Source organism: Microcebus murinus, chromosome 12, assembly GCF_040939455.1.
Source record: "Microcebus murinus isolate Inina chromosome 12, M.murinus_Inina_mat1.0, whole genome shotgun sequence".
Classification (NCBI taxonomy): domain Eukaryota; kingdom Metazoa; phylum Chordata; class Mammalia; order Primates; family Cheirogaleidae; genus Microcebus; species Microcebus murinus.
In genome coordinates this window covers 51,111,785-51,139,720 of record NC_134115.1, presented here as the reverse complement: position 1 = coordinate 51,139,720, position 27,936 = coordinate 51,111,785, and positions in this window count along the sequence as shown.

The following is a 27,936-nucleotide window of genomic DNA, read 5'->3' as shown; positions in this document are numbered from 1 at the left end:
AAAAGAGATGAGGCCCAGATTTTGGGACATCTTTATGTCTGAGAAGTTGTAAAAGATACTAAGTGGTTTTATCTGTTGCCTAGGAAAGATATATCTACATCCAAAAGGTCAGAGTGAGAACTCAAGATCTTTCCTAGCTCCAAGGGATCATCATCCCATCAGCAAAAAAATGTTTTTCCTCTCCTTTGAGGAAGGGAGTGATAGCTGTTTCCTTTCTGAATATAAATGGAGAAAAATTTATTATCTGTTTCTCATCTATGGAGTCTCCAGCTACTAGCATAGAGCATTTGTCCTGGCTTTCCCCATGTCACCTCTGGGGTAAGATCTGGAGCCAGGAGGCCTGAGGTGATAGACTTATTTCCTGTAAGATAATAAATAAGAGCTCAGTCTCTGGTCCAGAGTACCTTGTGTTCATGTTCAAGATAAAATTAATAAATATGAATATTAAAAAGTTAACATCAGTTCAGGACTGAGATGATGATATAAGAAGCCATTAAGAACTCAGGGTTTATCTATTATTCCTTAATTTGTGATTCCTACCTTTAGGGTCATGATATGACTTCTGGAGCTTCAGCTTTTACAACCACATTCCAAGCAAGAAATAGGAGTGAATACACAGGGGCAAAATAAGATGTTTTGATGTCCCTCCCCAAGACCACTTAGATTCCATTGATTACCCCATCTGTACGGGAGACTGAAAAATATTGTTTTATATTCATTTGAACACAATATAGAGGACCTATTTAATAAAGGTTAAAATGGATAGCATCAGTTTCTCCTTCAACCATATACTTCAAGAATGATGAAAACTGATGGAAAATTAGAATTCTTTTAACACAAACACTTCACTTTCCTGAGTATGCTAAGGCCACAAATAGGTACAGAGACTTGGTCAAGGACATAGCTGTAACAATGAATGATTGTCATCCCAACTGACTCCCTCTGCAAGCGTCTTCATGCTTCACCTACAAACCTCCGTATTTTCAAGTATTTGGTAGTTTAGCAGAAAAGGTAATGTTTCCACAAGAATATCTGTGAGCAGACTCTGTATGCATGTAATTCATTAAAATAATACATATTATAGTACATTTTAAAATATGGCAGTCAGTAGATATTTCTGGTTTGTCACTGTTTCCACAAAAGTTATTATTACTAACATAGGTTTTCCTGGATCATTTATTATTACAGTGTTGGAAAATGTATTAAGAAAGGCATTATAACATCACTGAAATATGTGTTTAGCCAAGTTGTAGTTAAAGTCAGAAAGTTTCACTTAATAGGTTTTCTTGAATTATATTCATTAACTATTTTATTCAATGAGTATTTTATTTGGGATCTAATTTTTGACAAGCATTGTATTAGACACCCACTTTACACCAGGTAATCTGTAACTATTGTTAATGAGGGCTGTGGCAGATGCTCATGAACCCTTTGTTCTTCAGACAGGTAGGGTTATTTATTGACTTAAGTCTCAACTCTCTCTGGAATGAATTGTCTTACTGAGTTATGAATAAACTCTCAAATAGAGAGAAATTATTTATAATATGCATCCATAAGTCATGTTTCCTTAATATTGTACTAATGTTTCTATTCCAGCATGTGAATTAGGATCTTGGTAAACTATTCATGTAATAACCATGCTAGATATTTAAAAGTTAAAATACAATAACCTGGCTTGGTTGTAGGTAACATAGATTTGTGTTATCTGTCCATTTTTCATTTCTTCTACTAATATCATGATTATTAACCTAAATACAAGCTCAGTATTAAGTGTTATAGAAAGAAAAGCATAATGAGATGAATTTAATTTCAAATATCAGCTCTACTACTTTGAAGGCAAGCAATAATTGGGTGTTACTTTGTCTTATCTTTTGTTCCTCAACAGAAGGAGAGTATATCTTTCTCAAAGGGTATTAAGAATTAATTTAGTATGGGACATTTTGAGAATTAAAAATAATAAGTAAAAATTCCTATTAGAATGCTTAGTACTTAGTAAACTCTCAATAAATAGTAGCAATTATCCCAACACATTATAATTCTTTCTCCCTTTATTTCTTTCCACTTTTCTTCCTCCTTTGAGAAAATACTACTAATGTAGTTTTATCACAGCTTTCCTCTCTTAGAAGTTATAGATGTATAATGTCAAAACATAAACCAAAAGGGCATTTGTAAGGATAGTGGAAATTTGTAAATTAGAGAAGAACTTGGAGAAATAATGCCAGAATGTTGAATGAAACCCCTCTTCCATCTTTGTGCATATGTCATCAACCTCCTGTAGTTGTTTTCAGTTCTTTTTTTTTAATTTCCTATTCTACCCCCTTTTTAATCCTCTTTCTCTATCACTCTCTTTTTTTCTCTCTCTCTTCATTTTCCTTAGTTGCAACAACCATTTCTTTCAAATGCATGTCATTCATCACTGCTTTATTGGTGGGGAAGATATTAACAAAGGAAGCTGTAAAAGTTGGGTCATTTGTATGTTGAAAATCTTTGTACCATCTGCCATGGCTGAACAATCCTAGATCTTAATCTGGAGATCAAATTGCTTCTCATTCCCACTGATTGTGTGGAAGTGTTGTCTTTGGCATGGTTTGTGGTCTCTCTCATGTCTTTAGAAGCAAATAAAAGTCATTTCAGGCAGACAATTATCTATTACTCTTGTCTCTTTTAGACCCTGTTTTGTGTCTTTGGATTAGTCAGATATCTTGATGGCAAAAATAATATGATTTTGAACTCTTTTGGAAGGATGACTAGAAAACAAATCAGGTTTGGCTGCATCCTGGCTTGCCCTTCCCTATTTTGCCTTGTGACCTCAGCAAAGGCATTTAACTTTCTGTCTTCACTTTTCTTCATCAGTAGACAATGAATAACAAAGGCTCACAGGGTTGTTAAAAGGAATATATCACCTTATTTTTGATAAGTCCTTTAAAGGCTTAAAAAAGCAAGGCAGGAGAATTGAGTTGACTGACTTTTACAGTTGCTCTGGGATAAAAGTTCATTACTCCCAGGGATACATTCTGTCTACTAGGAGACATATTTCAAATTATTCTCTTTCTGAAGAGACTGAACCTTTAAAAATAGGTTACTTTCATACATATTCTTTTAGTGCAAGGGCATTTTTGAATGATTAATAATTTTACCTCTTCTTTCTGAAAAAATTTGAATTTGACAATGAAGATAAGCTCTCTAATTTGCTGTTTTATGGGCAGAGAAGTTCTTAGATTGGAAAAAAAAAATCCTCAGCTACAAATTCTGCTTTCCTTGGTAAAGGTGCTCATGTTTAGGTAGAAATATCTTGGAAAATTGCATGAAATTATCTTTCCTCCTTTGTGTATATGGGCAAAGATAAGGTGGGAAGCCAAATAAAAACATAGGCTAAGTTGCCAAAAAATTATTTTATTGAAAGAAAAATAAAGTTGTAAAGTTTGCTTCTCTGCGGTAACTTTTTTTTATAGCTATTGAGTTCAGTTAGAAATTTCTCAAGTCTTTATCTTGAATATTATTCATCAATCCTTTTAAACAGCCTAAACTAATTTGAAGGTCTTTTGATGGGGATGGGGTTGGGAAGGAAATGGTCAAATCTGAATTCATTTTTTATCTATATGATTAACTTAACCTTCAAGCCTCTTCTTTCCACTCTTAGGTACTTCTTGGCGTTTTAAACTAAACTTGATTCATTGAAATGTTGTGCAAGATAATAATGATATAATTTGACAAGTCAAGGGCTTGCATTTGACGCCTCAGGCTTACTAAATTAATGGGAAAGGGGTCCCCTAGAGCCATTAAATTTGTTTCACTTCCTGGGGCCTTTTGAAGATCTTTCTCAGCAACCCTGGAAGAAATTCACTTGCTTTTTTTAAGGCTCTTGGGGCTAACAGTCTATTTAAGGAGATGCCTCTAAGTAACAACTCTTCCATCATAATATTACAATTATGCATTAGAGGGTGATTTTCCTAATGATGTATTACTGAAAATGCAGTACTAGCCAGGAAATCAGCAAGGGAGATCATAAAATTTTATTTACCCTTTTGTTAATTTAAAGGCTCCAACCCTCTTGAATTTATTTATTATGAATGAAAAGAGGGGAAATGACAATAACCTCAAAGGCTATGAGACCTGTGTGTGATTTTATTCAGTGTCTTCAGAAAATATAAATCACCAATGGGGCAAGAAAAAGATTTAAAAAACCCCAATTAAAAATGCTTGTAAGACTCATAAGAGCCAAAGTATTAAATAGAGACCAATGTAGAATATATCTGAGATGCAAAAAAGCCTGCTGGGCTGCAGGTAAGAGAAAAAAAAATACTATTTATAATCTTTATAACAAAAGAATTTTAGAGTAATATGATGGTTTTTCCTCTCCATAACAAAGAAAAAAATAATTTCTTAATTCTAGAATGATTCCTAGGCACTATCTCACCAATCATCTATGGGCAATAGGATCCCACTGTAACATCTCCATTATGATGTGTGTGTGGTAATTCACATAAAGCTTTAGCACAATATCTGACACATTGTAGTAATTCCTCAATAAATGTTAGCTATTATTTTTTTGTTACTTGCTATTTAATGTTAAGTTAGATCATGAATGACATTTTATAACAATATCACATTTATTAGACAAAACACTACCTTTAAACTTCAATTCAGACTTTAATTCAAAGACAGTGAGTCACTTCTGATTAGCAAGCATTCTTTCACGGTATCTATCTGTAAGATTTAAATGAAGGCTTATGACACTCAATTATTCTCAGAATTCAATACTAAAATGTTATTCATGCCTAAATTACCTGGCTTCGTCTAACAGGAACATATTTTATCTGCATTATCAGATCAATTATTTTGATTTCTGCACTCAACTTTGCAAGCACATATGTACTCTGTGTCCTCTGTAAGGTGCAATTGGATTTCTTTAGCTTGAAGTGTGACCCAGTTAGCATTACACCAGACACATAAGGCCTGTTCAGAGATGATATCTTTGAAGCCCAGTGTGCATTTCTAAAGTGGTTCTAAACCTTTAGAAGATGTGACAATTAGTGATTGCAGAGACAGACTCAGTTATTTAAATCTGCTCAGAAACATTTCCTCTAAACCATAGAAATGAATATTTGCAGTGCTAACATTTGTGATTTATATGAAAATGTTTTTATAACTTTTATCATTTGAAATTTTATTTCTTTAAAAAAATTCTGTTTTCTTCTTTTCATCCAAGCAGCAATATTTATTTGTGTGTTTTCTAAGTGATAGCTCATGTAGAAATGAATTGGCCATTCAAGCTAATGTGAGCAGTAAGCCAGAGTTTGAAAGTATGGCATATTTTAGGATAGACTCAAGAAGGAAGGAACATAATAAGAAAATCTTCTCAGGATGAGTTTAAATATTCATGATTTGCTTATTAGGACATTTTAAAAATTGTGTTGCTGAGCATCAGGTTCTTAATATGCAGAACAGAGAAAGCAAAGTACTGAAAAAACAAGCATATTGTCACGGAATTTGCTTAAAATATCCCAAAGCTAAAGCTTAGTGTTTTCAATGTGTATATATGAGACAGTCAAGCCTTCCTCAGAAACGAGGATATAAAAAAAATCAATTGCCCTTTGAGAGTTAATCTTTAAAAGTCAACACATAATGGAACAGAGAAATGGCATGCAAGTTGAGTGAAAATACATAAAGGGGCGCAGGTGGTAATCTGATTTGCTATATTAACATGTATTAACATGTAGCTATAGAGTCAATTAGAAGAGGTTAGTGAACCATGGGAGAAGAAAGTGGATAGGAGAGTAAAGGTAAACCTTAGTAATGCCCATCCAGTCTTCACGCAAGGGATTTTTAATATTTCAGTTCCATTAGTGAAGTCATTTTTAATGTGGTGTCAATGTATTTAGTTAACTCAGGTTAATACCAGTGATTATGGTGTGATGAGAAGAAGCTAGAAGTAAATGACAGAATGCCAAAAGCTGCCTAAGGATCAAAGGCGACCCTCTGCATTTACCCATGTAAGAGGAACTCTCTAAAGGGAGACCCTCCACTCTGTGGGCAGATGGGGGTCTCTGAAGAACACAAAAAAAAGTGACAAAGAGAGGAAGAAGAGTCAGTTTTAAACACTAGACAATCTCAGAGATGCCAATGCTGGATCCTCAGGAACCTCCCGTAAAATATTCCTGCTCTTCTTCCTCTGTTTCTCTCTACCTTGCTTGAACCCTAGAAATAAAAAGCAAAACAAAACTGTGGTCAGAAAATTGGAGAATAAGGGATAGAAAATAGGAGTGTAGGACAAGAAAACCCATTCTCCTGACTGCAGGCTTCCTGCCTACAGCAGGAAGAAGAAGAAATCTGCAGTTTTGATTATTACCGGAGACTGAGCATTTCAATTACAGAAGTGAGAGTAACCTAAAAGAACCACAGAATTTTTTTCTGATTTTAGAGTGAATAAAAAGTCAGGTTGCTAGTTGTATTATTTTTTTTCAGTGCCAGAGTGAGAATACTCTATAAATAAATTTAAAGGGACAGTACAAGGAAAAATAAAGCTGCTTCTGTATATATAGTGCATATATGTTAAATGATAAAAATTTGTTGAAAAGAAATATGGTAATGAAGGAAAATGGAAAATAGGAATCTTTTCATAAGCTACATTGTCAGTCTTCATGGAGAACTGAAATAACATTTTAGCTTTATTGGGCAACTGACATTATTAGTAGTCTGCTGTTATCATGATTCAACTTCCCTTTGTCTAGGTCTCTGTATTTGGTACTACTATTGTTTCTACTGACCGCTTCTCAGTACTCCCCTGCTTATCCAAGGCTGGCTTCTCTTTATTCATGGGTTTGACTCTCCACTTTCTTTCTTTTGTCTCTTGAACTCTATTAATTTTTCTGCCTTTGTTCCACTTTTCCCTTATGCTAACTTCGTAAGAGATCCCTGAATGCCCTTGTTTATCAGCACAGAATGTTCTTTATGAGCAGAGTTCTTGTGCTAGGGTACTTCATAGACTATTATCAATCCTGTAGAACTGCACTATCCAATATGGTAGTCAACATAAGCAGTGGAATTGTGACTAGTCCAAACTGAGATGTACCATAAGCATAAAATATACACAGAATTTTGAAGATAGAATGGAAAAAAGACTGCAAACTATCTTATTAATAAATTTTATAATGACTACATAAAAGCATATATTTGATTATATAAAATCATATCTTGAAACAAAATATATCACTAAAATTAATTGCATGTTTCCTTTTACTCTTTTAAACGTGGCTACTAGAAAATTTAAAATTGCATATATGGCTTTTATTTGTGACTTACCTTTCTATGGTATAATGTTGTCCTTCCTCTTAATCCTAGATCAGTCTGTAGTCACTAGAGTATGAATCTCATATGGTATAAAACAAGGCAAACTTGATTAAGGAATTGTTTTTGTACACATTTTTAGAAAAGGCCATTACTGCCAAAAGATGAAATAAAGTGTTTTTGTTTTACTATTAGTATATATACAACATATTTTCTATATTAGATAATATTTTATAGAACTTTATGAAGATTTATTATATAAATTGTCATTTTAATTTCATAACTGGTCTGTTGGGTAGAAATTTTAATTGTCCTCCTTTTAAAGATGAGAGAACTGGGATTCAGAGAAGAAAAGAGCCCACCCCATATACAGATCCCATATACAGTAGAGTGGAACCAAAACACAACCTGAATTTACTAACATTATCAAGATTGTCATTCAAGTCAGGTCAACCTGGGTTTGCATACTGTTTCTGCTATTTACTGGCTTCTGTCCTTGGAGAAACTACATATCTCCATCTCTATCTCTATCTCTATCTCTATCTCTATATGTATCTACTTTTTTTTTTTTTTTTTTTTTTAAGAGACAAGGTCTGGCTCTGTTGCCCACGTGGAAATGCAGTGGCATGATCATAACTCACTGCAGCCTTGAACTACTGGACTCCAAGTGATCCTTCCACCTCAGCCTCCCCAGTAGCTTGGACTAGTGGCATGAACCACCATGTCCAACTACTTTATCTTTTTACTACATAGTAGTGGTGGGGAGAGAGAAAGTTGAAAATTATTGGCACATATAGTAGTTGGTAATTGACACATCCATTCACATTCAGCTCTAAATTCTGTGCCTAAAAATAGGAATAGAGAAACAAAAATTGTCATATAACACAAATAACATTTTAAAGTAAAATTATTGGGGATTTTTTTACATACACATTTAAATGTAATGATATACTGCTCATCCATCTGTTAAAGGATGTTTTCTGAAACTCTCTCTTATTCAACTTTTTAAAACCCTAGTTTGTATCATCTAAACTTATTTAGAAAAATCAACATTTTTAAAAGTGTGTATAATTTGGATATAGAAATTTTAAAAGTCTTCATTCATATTTTTTTGTTTGAATTGGTGAGATGACCCAATTGCAAAGGGAAATTTTTTCATAAAAATTTAAACCACCCTGAAAAGATGGAAAATTCTCTTTTTCCTATTCTGAACCAGTTCATCTGACCTGTATGACCATCACCACTGTTTTCTCCACTGTGAAAATAGCACTTTTTAGGATTTGCTTTGTTTCAATAATTGTGCTAGTTACTCATGCTAAAAATGTCAGTCATCTGAGTTTTCTTCTCCTTTCTTCTCTCTGATTGGATTTAATTAACTGTCAAGTACTATAGTGTCTAGCTCAGCAATATCCATGAGATTTATTCTACTGTATTAACTCTTAGACAATATTTAGGTTACCTTATTTCAAGCTCCCAATATTCCTCATCTGGATTGCAGAAATCTTTTCCTGTGTCTGCTTTCAGCTCCCATTTATACCCACTGTCTTGGTTTGTTTGGCTGCTATAACAAAATACTGTAAACTATGTAACTTATAAACAACAAAAATTTATTTCTCAAAGTTTTGGAGTGGGGCAAGTTCAAGATCAAGGTGCCAGCAGAATTGGTGGCTGGTTGCATCCTGCTTTCTGCTCTGTAGATGATGTTTTTAGCTGTATCCTCACATGGTGGAAGGAATGGAAGAACTCCCTTGGGCCCACTTTATAAGGGCAGTAATCTTGTTCATTAGGGTGAAGTTAATGAACCTAATCACAGTCATGTCCTAATCACCTCCCCAAAGACCCCATTTCTAATGCCATTACCTTGAGGATTAAGATTTCAACATACAAATTTGGGGGAGACATAAACATTCAGACCACAGCACCTACTTCCAAATCTCTTTTGCATTAAGGCCAGAGCAATATTACTAGAACCCAGTGTTAATGATGTAAAACACAATTCTCTCCTTCATATATACTTCCTTAAAGCTTCATCATTGTTGACAAAATTTGGTCCAAATTCCTTAGTTTGTCAGAGCCTGGAATGATATGATCCTTCCCTGTGAGTCCCATCCTCATCTTCTACCACAGTCTGCATGGACCTTCTGCTTTTGCTCTAGCTATTTCATTTACCTGGAGTCATTTCCTGAATCTCCCCATCTCTCACTCCTGCCTTGTATGTCTCTGTTTAATAATGTTTCTTCTGTGATTGTTGACTTTCTTATCTTTTGAGTTCCTCAAATTTTTAATCTACCAAGCCAAAATTTGCATGCATTGATTTATGAATTATTCAAGTACATTTACAGTATTTAACACAATACATGACAAAGAATAAAAGTTCAATACAATTTTTAAATAAATAAGTGAAAGGGTACTTAAGTGGCTTAAATGTGCTTAAAATTTATTTCTGTAGATAGTTGAGTCCAGAACAGTGTGTTCTACTTGAATACTTACAGGAAGTCAGTCAAAGCAAATATCTTGCTCTCTGAATTAATTTACTCAAGCTCTGTAAAACATATCTAAATCATAGGAATTTGGAGTATCTTAACTCTTAGATAATATTTAAGCTTGTTTTTCTAAGAAAAATTATTATAGAAAGTGCTTTTAGAGATTTATACTGTGATAGTAACGGGGAGGTTATATGTGTTATTTCCTTCTCACCCATGTTATAGGAAACTGCTAAAAAAGAAAAATGTATATACTTAGCATTTTCTAGATAAGAAAAATTCTTTTTAAATATTTTTATAATAAATTACCACTGCCAGATGGCTCTCAAATAATTATAGGAATAATAAAACGGACCCCTGTGTAACAGGAATCAAAGTTTAGTGAAAGTCTGGATGTCTAGAAGATTTTTCTAGATTATAGTAACAAGTCACACAAGCAGTCAGCATGTCTGGTTACTGCCTTTGCCCCAAATAGTTCAACTTGTGGAATTAGGTCTTACACACAAATCCTGAAATCCTAGGGGCCTAGAGGAATTCATAATGATGGATTGCTGTCTGTTGAGCCCAAGACAGTGGTGTGCCTTTGCCTTTTTAGGATATTATCCAACAGCTCAGGTGATTGACTCCTTTGTTTAATCCTTTAGCTATAAAAATACCTTATTCTTTTTTCCTATCTCACCAAACCAAATTTAGTGTTCATTAACCCAAGGTTCTTAAAGCAGAGGCTATTTTAAAAATATAGCACCACATGTACTCACCAGCAAATTGGTATTAACAGATCAACACCTAAGTGGACACATAGGAGTAACGTATATTGGGTGTCAGGAGGGCGGGAGGGGGGAGGAAGGGAGGGGTATATGCAACCACAACGAGTAAGATGTGCAACGTTTGGGGGATGGACATGCTTGAAGCTCTTACTGGGGAGGGGGCATGGGCAATATAAGTAACCTTAACACTTGTACCCCCATAATATGCTAAAATAAAAAAATAAAAATAAATAAAAAATATATATTATTATAGGGCCTGTAGACAAAGAGGAAGAATTGACACTTATTTACATCCCTTTTGAATTACTCATTTTGATCAGAAGGCAGGATGCTATGATGGTGTCAGGGTAGACATGGCTAGAGTTAAAACTGATGCCAGTCATGCCTTGGACTGTAGCACCCCTGAGTCATAGTGTTTCTTCTGTTGAGCCTCTTTCTGCACTAAATGGTTCAAGAATGAACAACAACAAAAAGCCAGTGAGGTTCTTCAGGTCTGAGAATATCATTGAGTGAGCAAGAATATTTTAGTGGTACTCACCTAGAAACAACTGTTGCCTCCTTCACGTTCATTGTTGCTTTTGGGCAGAAAAGCAATTAAAAATACTCAATCCTAAACCTGACTTGTTAGAAGTTGGGGCCTTTGTATTAGCTCAATTGCTTTATCTATTTGAGGAAATCAAAGATTAGCAAAATAAAAATTATAAGATGTAAAGCAGTACCTACTGATAAGTATGTGAGTTTAGATAGCTCTTTTTTCAAAAGAATACATTCCAAATATAAATATTCCTTATTTTCTCATAAGCTTCATTGCCCTATGCTGCATGTGAAATCATCTAACAATATGAACCAACTTCATTTTCCACCAACGTCAAATAATGTCCTCATTTCCAGTTTGGTTATGCCTTTAATTGGCTAGACAAGCCCAGGGCAGTCATTTAATTTCTTTTACTCTGTTTATGCAATTGTAACTAAAGGGGTCTCCAAAACGTTGAGATTCCCAATGTTGGGAGCAAGCTCCCATTTCACATCCAGCCTAATCTGACAGTTTAGTTTAAAGAGGACACAGGATCTGATTTTAACTGTATGTCTGGAGTGTCATTGAGAGACCCAAGAGGCAGCATGTTGTGGGGAAGTTAGTTCTAGAACTAAGTGCATCCCAGTGATACTGTCATAGTCGTTGCCTTCATAATGCCCACAGCACTGTATTCGATCTTTGAGCAAGGGTTTTCCAGTTTATAAAGAACCTAATCTAAGACCAATCTATTCTGTATAGATTGGAAACTCTCTCAGGAAACTGACTTTTGGGGCCACTAAAGTCCCATCTTTCCCACTGCAGAGAGCTCATTTTGTTTTATACATACCACCAAGGCACTCTGACTTACACAACACATGTCAAGGTTTGCCAAGAGGAGCCCTAGCCACTGATGCTTCTTTTATAGCAGCGTTAACAGACACTTTCTCTGAAGAAGAACTCGGCCTGGGAGGCTTATGTAGCCAGCTGGCTCTCTGAAGGCTCCCAGCCTCCCACTCCTGTAAAAAATTTGATTTAACCCAAAGTATTTCCCCTCCTATAGACAACTGAAGTAAGACTTAATTTGAAATCAATCTGATACTGTATAACCAACTGCTTTGATTAATCATGGCTATTATTTGAGACTTGGAGTTTATTATAGTGCTGGAATAAAGCACATTTTAAAAGGGATAATAAAAATAAAACTTCCACATGGCTGGGGTTTAAATGAAAAGCACTTGATTTTTAGTTGCAGGAAATATCTCAACATAACACAACTTAACAGCAACAATGCCTGCCACTGGGGGATATTCACGAGTTAACTTTGAAAAGTCCCAGTTATTGGGCTTCTGATTTCCTAAAACATGTCCCTGTCCCTTTTTCTTTTTTGTGCCTTTGCAACACTGCAAAAGCTTAATCTTTGCCCAGCACCCCCCCATGTTTTTTCACTTCACACTAAAAATAAGATCTTTATCTCTATATTAGAAATAGTGAGATACTCATCTCTCTTGCCTTGGCTATTCCATCTTTCTAGAGGAAAAGCAACCACCCAATTATACACAGCCATAAATTAACTTGACAAGCAGCTTGCTGGAATCACCACCCTAGTCCAAGCTGTTTAAATTGTTTCTACGTTTGGAGTCTCTTCTTTGGGAAAGAGCATTACACGCCCCAGTGGAAACTGTTTTGTTTGTGTTTCCAGACTTACCAACAATGCACTCTGTGAAGCAGGTTCAGTAGTTACGTACTTCCCTTTCTTGGTGGACTTATGCAAACGAAATTCCCTATGCCCCTTCCTATGAACATACCCCCAGCAAGAAGTCTGAGTTCACTGGTGGTCCATTCATCGTCCTCTGCCGAAGGCCTTGGGACCTCCAGTCTTAGAGGCCACAAACTTCACAGCTTTATAATTTGGAAATGTCCCCCACCCCTTCTCCCTAGTCTCCATGCTGCCCTTTCACTGTGAGTATTATTCTGATCTCTGTTGTGATATCCACAGAGGTCATTCCGGGAATGTAACCTATAAATTGATAACTTAATACATCTGGGGGAAGTGAAAATGTGATTGCCTTTGAGTATGCCTCAAGCTGTGTTAAGCTTATTGTTTACTTGTTCTCCTAATTAACAGAAAGTGTAGCATGCAAAATATTTACACTTACTTTACAGTGAGAATTTACATTCATGGTGTAATATACATAATGATATATTTAATAGATTTTAAGATAAACCAAAGTAGATTTTTATGCTTATCTTATGGTCAGAAAGGCCAGTTCTTCAACTCCTCTCATTGCAGCCTCGTTTTAGATGTCTGTCCCAGTGGTTGCTAAAATAGGCTCTAAAATGGGAGAGGTGAGAAAACAAGCCATTGTGTGATGTCTGGACGGATTTATTTCTGTTTCTCCTACTTTTCACCTCAACTCTGTAATTTTAGATAGCTATTCAGTCCTTCTTCAGTTTAGATGGACTGTAAGAGGATGGAGGGAGAGCTTTCCTTCTCAGCTCCTTTGAGGCTGTGTTAGTGGTGGGAATTGCCCTCAGAAACTGCTTGCTCTGCTGTGAGAGCCCACAACCATGTCCCAGCTGTCTTTCCCTTTTCTTCCTCCTCCTCCTCCTGGTCAATTACAAATGCTTCCTCCTTGCCTGGCACAACAATTCATCAGCATTGCCTCTTACTTTTTATTCTTTTCCTTATTATCTAATTTTCAATTCTGCAACTTTTTTTTTTGGAACTTATAATTTCTTGTCATCATGGCACAAGGTCCTTAGCAAAGCTCCATGCAATAGAGGTTTATCGTCTACAAAAATCATCCTACCATTATAGGATGAATATGAAATAGTTTACAGATGACTGTTAGAAAGACTAGTTTAAAACCCTCTATCAATATGAATGTGTTTTACCTAAAGGGAGCTTTGATAAATTTTCTGAGAACACTTAGTTTTTGCCTTTCTCCTATTGAAAAAAACTGAGTAATTCTTAGCTTTCTTCCCTTCCTAAATTAAGAGCTTCTGTGTCAAGTATCTCAATGTATCTATGACTCATCTCCCTTCCCAGTGCCTGATTTTTTTTTTCCATCTTAAATATCTGTGTGGAGGAAAAGTTTGTTTCTTGAATGGTTGTAACATCCTGGAATTCTAAAGTACAGTTGGCATCAAATCCTTGGTTAGTCTTCAATTCCGAGTCCAAAAATAAATAGCTATACACCTGCCCAAATTCAAACGATAGCTATCATTCAATTAGTATTTCTTTGGAGAAGGAAATTATGGCTCAAAACAGAATGAAACAATGAAAAAGCCACCAAATAGCTAACTTAGGACAGGTCTACTTGCTTCCCCAGACACAGGTCAAGACAGTCCCAGGTGGGGCCTCTGCAGATGGTGCCTAGTTGAAAGCACACACATCCAGCCCAGGTGAATGTGGGGTCCTTTACAGGGCTCCTCTTTTCCCTTGTTGTCCTAGGTCTCCTACTCCAAGCTCCTGATATTTTCTGCTTTCCTCATTCCCACTCTCCTATCAAAACAGGAAAATGATTAATATCATTCATTTACCCTTGACTGATTTGACATTTTACCCAAAACTTTTTTACCCTCCAGACATGCATTTTCTGGTGTAGCCTCTTCTCTCTAATTTTGGACGATGGACTGCCCTCGCCCCCCACTTTATCAAAGGAATTTCAGGCATCAGCAAAGAGATTTATTTTGTTTTCCTCGCTCAGGGATAGTCCAAAGAGGTCCCTGAAATCACTCAACAGCTGGCTCTGCAGAAACATCTAATTTTGTTTTTATAGGGTTTTCTAGATGGTGATAAATAAGTTAGAGGAGCTGATCTTGGTCGCTGATCAGATATCTTCAGAAATCTGGAGAGATGGTGGGGGCAGGATGGAGGGGTCGGGAACACTGATTCAACAGGAATGGTTAGGGGGGAAGCTGACCCCTATCACCTTGAACATCACCTGGAAGAACTATCTGTTCCTAATCTCTTGCTAAATATTTGTTGATGTAAATCAGTATTTGTGCAAATCATAGACCTCTCTCTTCATTTCTTTCTGCAGATTCAGGCTCTACCCTACGCTGCTCTTTTAAAAATCTTTTTCCTTATCATCTTGGTCTTTTTCCCTGAGTGAAAACAATATATATTAACTGTAGTTCTAAAATACGTCTGTATCCATTCTCTATAATTTGTACCTGTGGTACAAATGCTTCCAACAAGGATAAGCTTTATTGTTAACATTGACTAATCATAACAATAGTATTTAAAGTAATAATTATTATTTTAGTTATTCTTTACTGAAACCTTATTATAGGCCAGGTATTCTACTAAGTAGTTAATGTGTGCTATTCGTTTCTCACAAGTAATTATACAAATTAAATATTATGTCTAGAGTACTTTAGCTCAGTATTGAGCATGTAGTAATACTAAAAATGTTAGTTCATAAATTATCATTTTAATCATTATAAAGTTAAAAACTACAATGAGTATTATTTATCCATTTGGCCCTTACACTATCCCTATGCAGAAGAAATCATTGTCACTCCACTTTAGAGGTGAGGATACAATGATACACATCAGTAAAGGGAGCAGGAAATTGAGGCTGTACACTCTGAACTCAGAGCCTGCGTTTGCACAAATGTAATAGTTAAAATTGTGTGCATATAATTTTCTGACACCCTTGTTTTTATATAATATATTTCAATATCACCCTTATATATGCTTTTTTGTTTCTATCTCCATAAGTGAAACTTCTGAAGAGCATAAAATGCTATTGAGACACCTACTAAAGTTTTTTTTTAAATGTTCCATTACAAATGTGCTCAGTTCAAATTTGAGATCACTGTATACTGGCATTGCTAGAAATTTTGCTACTGAACATACCACTGTATAAAGTTCATTGTCATGTGTTCCCCTTTCCTTCTGCCCAGTTAGCTCTTTTACCTCCTTTTCTCTCTCCAAGGAAGAAAACCCATAAAGGTAAATTCTCTCCAGAAAGCAATCAGAGCAGAAAGAGAACTTCAAGCCCAGGGGTATTTTCATGGCAAAGAGAATTGACATGAGGGGTGCTGGTTATAAAAGACTAAATAAGCTGACCTAGAATAGAAGGAAGGCCACGGTATACAGGTGGAGTTGGGGAGAGAGGTCCATAGAGGCAGAGGATGGGGAGACTCTTGAGACTTTTGTGGAGGGGGAAATTGCTAAGTGAATTGCTAAGGAGCTAACTCAGTTCTTGTTTTACTTTAAATGTTTGAGGAAGTTGTGAGAAGAGAATATGATCATGTTTGGGCCATATAAGTTTAAATGTGGCATAGCCTGAACCAGGAATGGATTCAAGTATGCATGTGGGTGAGTCTTGGGAGATGTTATAGATCTATAAGTACTATAGACATAAAAATGTATTCAGAAATATAAATGAAAACTTATTTAGGAATATTATAAACCAAGTGTCTTATAAAACTATATAAGATCAGTTACAGCAGCGTAAAATATAGTGTCAGAAAGGGGTAATGATTAAATTCCAGTGGGTCCTTCTACTCAATTAGACGTTGGTGTAGGCTTAAAGAATTGATGTATATAAAGTACCTAATATATTGCCTGGAATATAGTATGTGTTATTATATTAGCAATATCTATTAACAATAGATATTAACTTGAATTATTTATTGTTATATAATGCCTAATAGGCATCCAATACATATTTGAGGAGTCTTCACAAGGGAACTTAATTAAGCTCATAGAATGATATATTTATTAGTGATATTTAACTAATACTTCATTTCCCACCAGTTGCTCAAGGTTCTCTAAATTTCTGTCCTCTACACACTCAGTTCTTTTACTCCAGGATCAAAGCACTTATTTACATGTGTTCAATATAGATTTTACAGGATGCTTCCCAGAGAAATATTTTTTTAAAAAATTCGAGTTTCTAAAGTTTCACCCTGGGAATTTTTTTGACCTTGAGACTGGTTCTGTAGAAAGAGAATACAATAGCTTCAGAAATGTTTACCCTTTCCTATTGATCACTTCAAGAAATACCTGTGGAAAGTTACTACCTGAGAAACTGAGATAGGTATGCAGCTTTTCCTCAGCCCCCTGACTTTCTCTAGGGGTGAGGGAAACTTGAGTAGGGGCATTGAGTCATTCCTAGGGCTCATCTTGGACAATAAAATTTGGCACAGGCCTGAGCCCCAGAGTAATCAATATACTCCACATAAGAAGGTTTCCATCATACATAGCCAGGAGCAGAATCCAAACCAATTGGCTTTACTTAGAGCCTTTGGCTACCCAATACATTTTGGAGTCCATAGTTATTTTTTTCTAAGACGTTATGGGAGGAGAACTTCAGAGATCCTTAGGTTTGTTCCTGAGCATCTAAGGAGAAACCAGCCTTTCTTGCACTTTACTTGTGTCTGCCACCATTCATAGGAATCTACACATGACGGTTGGCAGGAATTATCCTTTCGTAGATCTTAGATCAAATTTGTCTATTTCAGAGATACGGGAAGGAGATTCCAAAGTATGGTTTGCACATTGTAACTTAGACATCCAAAGGTTTAAATAAGAGATGTTAATAATCCTTCAAAATGTGATGTTGCTCGCAATGGAAACTACTTAAAATGCATTTACATTCATTTAAAATAATTTTTGTTAGTTAACTACTCATATAGTATAATCATTTTGGTCATGGTTAAAATGATCAATATACTTATTAACCTCTTTGATAAATCAATACTTACCTATTGTGGGCAGTTGAATTCATAAATATTTGATCCTATTGAGAAATGACATTCATAATAAATTAAATCTAACATAATAAGGAAAATTTCTTAATTAGAAATACAGACAGTCCCTGGGTTATGGATGACCCAACTTATGACATTCTATACTCACTAATGGGCTCCTAAGGCTCCCCATAAGGATAATTTATAATTAAGTAATTAAGCAAATAATTCAGGAACTAGTTTTTTCCATACATGTAAACAAACCTGCATGGTGTAAATGCTTCATTGGCACAGCATATTCATGCTAGTGGCTAGTCCATAAATAGATGGAGAAGCAGCTAATAGAAACACAAGAATCCAAAGAATCAGAAGATCTAGAGCCAAGAAAGTTTATGACAAAAGTATTAGCTGAAGCCTTTTGTCTCATTGAAGAAGGGTGTGCTAAGCTTGAGGAACAAGATACTATGTTGAGCAGTTTACAAAGGTTTGCCATGCAGTTAGAGAGAATATCACATGCTACAAGGTCATCTATGATGAAAGAAAGAAAAAGGCTGTTCAAACAACCCTAGATACCCTTTTTTCAAGGAACCTACTTCAGCAAAAAGCTCCCCTCTTCCAGTAACAGAATCAAATCCTGTTTCTCCAGCACCCACTCCATCCTCTCCAGCACCGTCTCCATCATCATCTTCCAATTAATGTGAGCTTATCTTCTTACCTCCAAAATGCCACTTCCAGTAAGCATGACATTGATGCAGCATTAGGTATTACCCTTTAATGTTCTTTTTCAAATTTCTCCTTCTTCCTATCTAAACATCTTGTATGAATTTGTTTCTATCTTCTGTTTGTCTGAATTAAAAGAAAAAGGACAATAGTTTCTGTGACTTATTATTACAGTACAGGGGTATTATTGTTATTTGTATAGTATTACACTACATTATTACCACATAAGAGCCATTAGATTATTATTATTACCACATATGCACTGTTCATCAGGGATCCAAGTGATATACAAATCTAACCTAAACACATTCTCAGGAACCGATCTTATCTGTAACCCAGGGACTACCTGTATATTAAACCAATAGTATCTCAGCCAAGTTATATAAACTACAAGTAACAAAACTCCTTCAAAGCAGCTTAAGAACAAGAGTCCTGGGACAGGAATACAGAAATACATCTAAGTCTCACAAGGAATGAAAGCCATCGGAATCTCAGGTAATATTCTCTCTTACTTTCTATACTTTAAGAAAATGCCTCTTGGGCTTGTAAAAAATGAAAGCCCTGAAGCTGTGCCTAAGAGCATAGGGTCATACAAAAAAAAAAAATGTGGAAACGGAGGACCCATTCCTGCCATTGAACAAAAGGATAGAGAAAGGTACCAACATTTATATGTAACCACAATGGAAAACAAACAACAAAAGAAGAACCCAAAGATTCTGTTCTAACTTTATTAAGTATAAATATATATAGGTAAGTTTGAATGATTTTAAAAGATAATCTAGCTCATATCCTAATAACTGAATTGGATATTTTGCATTTATGAGAAAGAGATGATAAAATCATAGCCCATTAGAAGTGGAAGTAGGTTTAAAAATATTCTAGCCTGTTTCCCTCACTTGACAAAAGAGGAAAGAAAGGCTCAATTAAATAGAGGACATGCCCATGTTCACACAGCTCATTAGCTGTAAAGCCAGAATTAAAAGCTGGTTCTCTTGAATCCTGCAGAGTATGAGTGTACTGATGCCTTTGAAGCATTGGCCCAGAAGTCTGGTATCACATTTACTTGCTTGGTTTGCTTTTTGGAGATAATCCAGACCTGGTTATAAACAAGAATTGCTCTTTAATTGGACTGTTTTTTTAAGCCTGTTGCCTTAAAAAATGTCCTTTCATGGTTCCCTGGCAATCTATTGGTAAGAAACATCCTTCCTTTTACATCCCCTGTGTTTGATATCTCCATATATACTGGATTGAATTGTGTCTCCTCATCCACCCAAATTTATATCTACCCAGAGCCTGGGAATATTATCTTGTTAGGAAATAAGGTATTTGCAGATGTAATTATGATGAAGTCAGACTGGATAAGAGTGGGCCCTGAATCCAATATAACTGGAGTCCTTATAAGAAGAAGAAAATTTGGACAAAGACACAGACACACTGAGAACACCATGTGGCAATAGAAGCAGAGATTAGGGTGGTGTGTTTATAAGCCAAAGAACAAATGCCAAGGATTAAGCACAACCATCAGAAACTAGGAGAGAAGCATTAAACAGATTCCTCAAAGGAGCCAAGCTTGCTGACTCCTTGATTTCAGATTTCTAGTCTTCAGGACTAGAATAAAATTTCTTAATTTTAATTAGTTCCTGAAATAATAAATTTCTGTTATTTTAAACTACCTTGTTTGTAATAATTTGTGGTAGCAGCTATAAGAAACTAAGAAACCATGTATATGAATAATTTTCCTGTAGACTGATATTTGGAATTTGTGCAAAATAAACAATAGGACAACTTAGCATTAAATGTGGATGTGTGCAAAGCAGTCCTCTGAATTTTCTTAAGCAGATCTTCTTTGCCCTTAAGCCTTTTATACCCTTCACAAGCACTCTGTTTAGAATAACAGGAAATGTGGAAAAGCTTTGAAATGGACCAAAAAGATTACTATGTGTCTTCAGTAGAAACCTAAAATTGTCTAAGGCACCTTTCCAAGTTATCTCTTCCTTTCATTTTACAACTTGTAAGTTGTAGGAAGCTGATACTAATGCAAATGATTCTTGTGCATAGAAATGCAAATGAATTATATTCAGGTAGTGCAAGTGTCTAGTTTTCCATCATCTATTTGTAAATTTATTCAGAATTCCTGATGGCCTATGTATATATGATTTTTAAATTAATTAATTAATTTATTTTTAATTTTTTTTTATTTCAGCATATTATAGGGACACAGATGTTTAAGTTACATATATTGTCCTTGCACCACCCAAGTCAGAGCTTCAAGCATGTCCATCCCCCAGATGGTGTGCACTGCACCCATTAGGTGTGTATATATCCACTCCCTCTTTCCCCCTCCCATCTGCCCAACACCTGATGAATACTATTACTATATGTGCACTTAAGTGTTGATCAGTTAATACCAATTTGATGGTGAGTACATGTGGTGCTTGTTTTTCCATTCTTGTGATACTTCACTTAGTAGAATGGGCTCCAGCTCTATCCAGGATAATACAAGAGGTGCTAGATCACCATTGATTTTTGTGGCTGAGTAGAACTTCATGGTATACATATATCACATTTTATTAATCCATTTGTATGTTAATGGACACTTCTTTGCAATTGTGAATTGTGCTGCTATAAACATTCTAGTGCAGATGTCTTTTCTATAGAATGCCTTTTGTACTTTTGGGTAGCTGCTCAGTAATGGGATTGCTGGATCAAATGATAGTTCTACTTGTATCTCTTTGAGGTATCTCCATATTGCTTTCCACAGAGAATGTATTAGTTTGCAGTCCCACCAGCAGTGTAGGAGTGTTACTATCTCTCTGCAATGATGCCAAAATTTATTGTTTTGGGGCTTTTTGATAAAGGCCATTTTCACTGGGGATGGTGGTATCTCATTGTGGTTTTGATTTCCATTTCTCTGAAGATTAGAGATGTTGAGCCTTTTTTCATATGTTTGTTAGCCTTTAGTCTGTCTTCTTTTGAAAAGTTTCTGTTCATGTCTTTTGCCTGCTTTTTGATAGGGCTGTTTGAGTTTTTCTTACTGATTTTACTGAGTTCTATATAGATTGTAGTTATCAGCCCTTTATCGGATGTGCAACCTGTGAACATTTTCTCCCATTCCATTTGACTCCTCCTTTGAAGTGATCATAACATCTTACTGGTTCCCTTGCTAATTAATGAATTAAACAAAATATTTGATTTATGCTCATTTTATATTTGCATAATAGTCATGAATTTGCTCTTTGTAAAAATATATTTTTTAATGAGAACGTAGTATGAATTCACAAAATAATTATTAATTTTAATAACCTTCCTCAGAACTTAAAGGAAAGAATCACAATGGCAAAATTTCCATATCTTTTTACCCTATGTTGAAGGCCTTTCTATATTTCCGAAAGCATTTATACAACATCTTAGTTCCTATTTTATCAATTGTTATCTATTATGGATGACAAAAAGAATAGAAAAAAATCTTCAGAGAAGTACTCAAAAATATTAGTCAAAATACTGTCCTTAGTCTCTTGCGCAGTGCCAGTCCACAGAACAAAATTAAAATTTATTCTTTGTTTCCTATCAATATGTTGGTTAAAAAACCAGCTTCCAAGATCTAACATAACCCCAAGATAAGTTGACAACAGGAACTTAATCTAATGTTCAAAGCTTGTCCAGTGTTGTGAAATAGCTTTGAAAGGATAATTAATACTGCTCTTTAAGTTCTTAAAAACTAGGATGAGGATCACACTAGCATGAAAACTGATGTAGCGCTCAAGTCATATCTGCACAGCAATCTCATGTCCAACTGGGACAAGAGAAACAGGAGTATTCAGAGGACTTGGGGGAAAAGGCAGCACACCAGATGTGTCCTGGGCAGAATGGAGTCTATTTTGTAGAACATAAGGAGAAGTAATGACCCATAAAAACTCCTGGTTACTACTCTAACACAAGAGGGGACTGGAAAAGAGACATAGCACATTTCCTTGCTGCCTGGGCTACCCCAGAGTTTTGTGGGGTTTTTTATAGGTTCTTCACATGCTGAGCTGCAGTATCAAGAGTCTGGCTTGGAAATTGACTCAATTATTAGGCCCTGGATACGTTTGGCACTTAAGTTTCTTTTTATTCTTCTTATATAATTTGTCTTTTTTTTCTTTCTAATACAACAGACCCAGAGCATAATGACTTAGGATGGGAAATAGCCCACCCTTGTATAGTCATTTTTCTAACATGATTGAGTTTAGTTTCACATCTTATGTCTTTCAGTCCCTGCTGACTTTGATACTCAGTTCAAAGTGCACTGTTTCTTCACTGACATGAGGACCTAGGATATTTGCAGCTCCTCTGGAGAATCCTGCCTGCTCCCATATCCTCAGCTTGCACCATCTTTGTCTTTCACAGCTCGTCAGGTGGCTGAAATTTTCACAGCTTGTTAGGTGGCTCTGGCTTTCATTGTCTGTGGCCCTGAATGACTGCTAGGGGAACAGCATTCTCACTCCCTCCCAAAGCCAAGCTTCACAGTGGAAATGTGTGAGTTGTGCCAGTTGCCTCCCAGAAATCCCACGGTCCTGGCAGATGCAAGTTAGCTCAGCATGGTGATGAGATTTCTTCCAGATTGGGAATTGATGTCCCAAACAGAAAGTGAATTGTACTGACTTCATTCTCAAGTAAGTTGTTGTGACAAAGGGAAATCAGAGCAATACCATATAAAATAGTTGGCAAAAATAAACAGTAAACAGCATTGTATGTGACATATTGGTCCCTGTATGTCTTTTTTCTTTTAATAGCTGTTAATCTGACCAAGATGGTAAAATGTATTTAATAGAGGTTTCCTGTGATATAGCACTATTTTCAGGAGCCAGGGAAAAAGTAGCATTTTATCAGGAAGAAGGTAATAAGCAGGAATTGAAATGTTTTCATTTGGATCCTAAGTGGTGCCTGAGGTAAAATTGCACAATGTTAAAGCAACAATAATTGGTTCCTCCTGGCTTTCCCCATTGAAGGAAATTGAAATTCAATTGACTTTCAATGGAATAGTCATGGAGTTCCAATTGTCATTGCTCTGACTTTGTGCTTGTCTATCCCAAGAATGGTATGGGAGCCAAAAAAGAAAAAAGTCCTGAAACAGCTGGGGAAATAGTACAATTATTTTAGGACAGATTGGAAGGGAAGGGAATGGGATATTCCAAATATATGAATACATTTCAATGAACCTCAGAACCCATAATTGATATGTTGCTCATGGTGATGTCAATTTGGAAATGGTTGGAAGTGGAGTGCAATTCTTGTCATGTAGTTATCATTGAGGTAAACAAAGTTTAATAAAAAGAGCTTAAGTTATGACAGAAGTCTAGATATAGAGGCAAAATGAGAGACTACACTGAATCTAATTTTTTTATGGATTTAGATAAATTTAAATAGTGTTTCTAGGATGCAATGTGCTACCATAAAACGATTATAATAACTAATACTTATTTTTTAGATAACATGTCAGATGTTTGGAAGCTTATCTCATTTATTCCTTACAAAACATTGGTGGGGTTAGTACTAGCTCATAAACAGACATGTTTTAAAACATTTTATTGGGGAACACTTCAAACCAATGCAAAATCAAAGAGAATAATAGTATTATGAATCTCTATATATCCTTCATTTACCTTAAGCAATTATCAACTCATGACAAAGCATGTTTCATATTCCTCCAAACTTTTTCCCCACTACCAACATTACTAGGAAGAAAATCCAGATGTCCTATCATTTCATCCATAAATATGTCAATATCTCATATTCTAATAGACAAGTACTCCTTATTTTAGAAATAACTCCAGTAGTATTTTAAATAAATCATAACTCTTTAATATTCAATTATTTAATCATTGTTCAATTTCCTAAAATATCTAAAATTTGTTTTAAAATAAGCCTTAAGTTTACATAAAATACATTGATCTGTTTTAAGTGTACAGTTTAATGATTTTTAACATATATATTCATTGTATACCTACTATCAAAATCATTTGCTTCACCTTCAGCATTTTCCTCTTGCTCTTTCTCAATTTCTCCTCTACTCAACACCAGCTCCAGAAAACCATGAATGTTCTTCCCATCATGGTGAATTATTATTTTCTATTTTATTTCCAGTTTTTTCTTTACTACTTTCTTCCCTTTTACTTATTTTGAGTTAATTTTCTCTTCTTTTTCTAGCTTCTTAAATAAAACTTTGATAATTAATTTAAATTTTTTTCTAATATCAGTATTGAAAACTATAAATTTCCTTCTAAACACTATTTCAGTCACATCCTACAAATTTTGATACATCACTCTTTTATGTTCATTTTGTCCAAGATATTTTCTAATTTCCCTTTGATTTTTTTAACCTGTAAGTTATGTAGAAGTTTGTTGTGTAATTTCCAAATCTTCTACATATCACTCTGTAACTGATTTTTAATTTAATTCTATTTTGATTAGAGAATACACTTTTAGTGATTTCAATAATTTTAATTTAATTGTGACTCATTTTGTCGTTCAGCATAGAGTCTATCTTGGTAAGTGTTCTAGAAAAGAATGTTTGTTCTACTGAGTAGTGTGCTCTAATGAATGCCAATGAGGTCAAGTTGATTGTAGTGTTATTCAAATCTTCTATATCTTTACAGACTACTTATTCTATCAATTAATGACAGAGTAAAAGAAAATATCCCACTATGTTTATGTATTTGTCTCTTTTCCTGTCAATCATTGCTTCATGAATTATGAAGCTGTTTTATTATGTCTATATCCATTTAAAACTGCTATGTACTCAGGAGATTGATATTTTTATATTTTATTCTTTTTCTGACATGCATTTAACATCATATTTATATAGCCATTCAAGCTTTTTTGTGTTCATTATTTGCATGATATATCTTTTATGCTTAATTGTCAGCAAACTACATACATATTATAGTGGTTGTCATGTAAAAACTTACAGTTGGATCTTGTTTATATCAAGTTAGACAATTTCTGCTTTTTATTGAATGTTTAGAACATTTACATTTAATATAATTTTTGATATGTTTGAATTTAAATATGCCACCTCTTATCTGTATTCTATTTTCCCCATCTATTCTTCATGTCTATTTTCTTTTTTTGTCTTATAAATTAATTTTAAAATAATTCTACTTATCTCTTTATTTTGGACCTTTTAATTCTTGTTAAGATTTTTAAATTAATGAGATGTATGATTTTCTACTTATTTGTAATCAATTATAATAACACAAACTTAGCTTGAAACAATATATTTCATATATTCCATTTCTGTTATTTTTGATGTCTTTGCATGAATACAACTATAAATGTTGTATTCATGCAAATTTTTCTTTCTGTTTAAAGAATTTCCATTAAAATTTATTGTAATATAAGTTTTCTGATAAGTTCTCTAAGCTTCTGCTTGTCCCTCAAAGTCCCTTTTTGCCTGTACTTTTGAAAGATATACTTATTGGATATAGAATTCTATATTGCATTTTTTCATTTTAGCACATAAAAAATGCCATTCCACTGTCTTTTATTTGCATAATTTCAGAAGAGAAGTCTTCACTGATCTTACCTTTGCTCCTCTGTGTGCAATGTGTCTTATTAGCTACTTTCAAGAGTTTCATTTTTTTACTGGTTTTCAGAAGTTTGCTTGTTAGTATTATATGTTTCAATATGGTTTTCTTTGTATATATCCTTGTCAATGTTTGATGAGCTTTTCTATCTGGAAATTTATTATTGTCATCAAATTTGAAAAAATCGTGGCAGTCTTTTCTTTAAAAATCTATTTTTGTTTCTATTTTGAGGATTCCAATTACATGTTAAATCATTTGATATTGGCCAACATGTAACCAACGCTATGCTCACTTGTTTCAGTCTTTTATTTCCGTGTGCTTCATATGGATGGATTCTATTATGTGGCTTAATGTTCATCAATCTTTCTTCTGTAATGTCTAATATGCTATTAAGCCCATATATTGGATTTTTTAGTTTAGATATAATATTCTTGCCCAATTTTGTTTGGTTCTTTTTATGTCTTCCATTTATCTTCTCACATTTACATTTTCCTTTAGGTAGACTTAATATTAAGGTGTGAATTTTCTCACATCTCTACTGAATTCCTGGCTGTACTCATATTGCCTGTGCCAAATATATAATCAGTAACTTCTCTAAGGAACAACCATTTATTGTTGGGAAAAAAAAATAAGAGTCTGGATGTTAGGGTTCTCATTACTATTGAGTTGGTCATTGTTTGTAAGCTTTTTTAAAATACTGAGATGTATTAGTTCTCTATTTTTTGCGTATGGCACACACCTGTAGTCCCAGCCACCTGGGAGGATCACTTATAGTCCAGGAGTTGGAGCTTGCAGTGAGCTACAATGACATCACTATACTCTAACCAGGGACACAGAATGAGACTCTGTCTCAAAAGAAAAGAATTTAGCAGCTTAAAAAAAGATATATTTCTTAACTTGTAGTTTCCATCAGTCAGGAGTCTGAACATGGCTTAACTGAGTCCTCTGGTCAGGGTCTCATGAGGTTGCAATGAGGGTGTCAGTCAGGCTGTATTGTCATCTGGAGGATCAATTAGGGAAGAATATATACTGCCAGGCCCATTTCATGTTGTTGGAGAAATTCATCTTTTTGCAGCTATATGATTGAAGACCCCATCTTTTTGCTGGCCTTTTTTCTGGAAGCTGCTTTCATTTTCTAGAGGGTGCCACAATTCCTTGCTACATGAACTTCTCTATTATGGTCACCCACTTCATCAAGCCAGTGAGAAGAATCTCTGTGTCTCCTAAAATGGAGCTCATATAATCATGGGAGTGGCCACACCATGTTTGCCATCTAATCTAAGCTAATCAAGGCAGTAACATTCAACCAATCTTACTATATTTCTTTCGTGAGGAATAAGTCACAGATCTCACTCATGCTAGAGGAGGACATTACACAAAGGCATAAACACCAGAAGTGGGAATTTGTTGGGAGTCTATCCACTAAATGAGAGCTGGATTTTTAAAAGAAAAATAGATTAACAGATCATACTAATATTTCTTATTCAAATTCAAAAATAAAATATTTTTACTTTACCTCACATCTTACATTTGTATATTCTCTCTCCTATGTCCAAAGCCCCAGTTCTCAATAACATACCTTTTAGTTGTCTTCATTTCAAAATACTGACATAACAGTATGAGAACAACAATACCATCAATATGATGTTTGAAAATACCTTAATTTTTTCTGCATTAATTCTAGAATATTTTAATAGTTATATTTGTCAAATCATCATTTCTTAAAGCTCCTAGAATAATTCCTACAAGTGAGTATACAAGTAAGTTTTTGTTTCATTTTAACTTTTAGGTTCTACTTTAAAATTTTCATTTTATTTTATAAATATATAAAATTTGTATGACTCCAGTGTCAAATCTATAAAACAACATATACTGAAACAATAAGTCTATAT